Raw genomic sequence first — 1,093 nt, forward strand, 5'->3', positions numbered from 1 at the left:
GGAACCACCGAGGACACGCCCCGACGCAGGGGCAACTACCATGGTGGCTTCTTCCCGCCCTCGGGGCTCCACCTAGCTCGGCCCTGGAATTCCGCAAAAACCCGGAGGCCGGGGGATCTCCGTGGGCGTCCCACGCGGAGGACATGGTGCGCCGTGTCCTCTTCCCCACGACCTCAAGAAACGGTCCCCCCGCCGGAACTGCCTCCTACCTGGTCGGGTCCCAGCGGCTGAATCTGGCCAGCTCAACCTCCCGGTCGCTATGGCAACCACAGGCCTAACATTCGCAAGTCCACCTTCCGCCGTCCCGGAGGTAACTCTAGCCAATGGCATCCTCTGTTTCTTTAAAGTGAAAAGTTATTGACCAATCATTAGAGGCGTTTCAAAGTCCGCAGAGAAGCCTGCCGAATTTTAGGGTTTAGGTTAATTACATCCGGACCTGTGGCTGGGTGGGGAACTAATAAGAGATTTATCTAGGCCATGCCTCAAAAATCTTGTGATAAACCAAAAGCTTTAGAATATACCTTCTAAAAGGTATATTCAGGGAATATACCTAAGAGAATTAACATTCATCCAAACCCTGTTTCTTTTTTTTTTTTTTTGAGACAGAGTCTCGCTTTATCGCCCAGGCTGGAGTGCAGTGGCGCAATCTTGGCTCACTGCAACCTCCGCCCTCCAGGTTCAAGCGATGCTCCTGCCTCAGCCTCCTGAGTAGCTGGGATTACTGGCTCTCACCACCACTCCAGGCTAATTTTTTTGTATTTTTAGTAGAGAGAGGGTTTCACCATGTTGGCCAGGTTGGTCTCAAACTGCTGACCTCAGGTGATCCACCCGCCTCGGCCTCCTAAAGTGTTGGGATTACAGGCATGAGAAACCACACGCAGCCCCAAGCCCTGTTTCTAACAGCACACACACACACACACAAATAGATTGACCTGGGCGACTATACAAGGGCAGCCACTTGGTATTCCAGGAGACCCTCTTCAGGCGCTTCAGGGCAGGGTGGTCACAGCGACCTTGTCACTCCCCTGCTTAAAGTCCTCCAATGGCTCCCCTTTAAATTTAGGGTGAAATCCGAGTTTTTTTGTTTTTGTTT

The 1,093-nt window shown here is 52.2% G+C and overlaps 1 protein-coding gene across 2 annotated transcripts in view; it reads right to left on the bottom strand.

The window, feature by feature from the left end:
- The window catches only part of STPG1 (sperm-tail PG-rich repeat containing 1), a 62,898-nt gene extending 62,558 nt beyond the window's left edge, over positions 1-340 (bottom strand). The window contains exon 1 of one of the 2 annotated variants that reach the window (XM_011977866.1): positions 210-340. The gene's annotated coding sequence lies outside the window, so the exon portion shown is untranslated. The remainder of the gene's footprint in view (positions 1-209) is intronic. The other variant, XM_011977867.1, reaches the window with a different exon arrangement.
- Between the last annotated feature and the right edge of the window lie 753 nt (positions 341-1,093).

This window comes from Mandrillus leucophaeus, unplaced genomic scaffold (assembly GCF_000951045.1).
Source record: "Mandrillus leucophaeus isolate KB7577 unplaced genomic scaffold, Mleu.le_1.0 Scaffold185, whole genome shotgun sequence".
NCBI lineage: Eukaryota > Metazoa > Chordata > Mammalia > Primates > Cercopithecidae > Mandrillus > Mandrillus leucophaeus.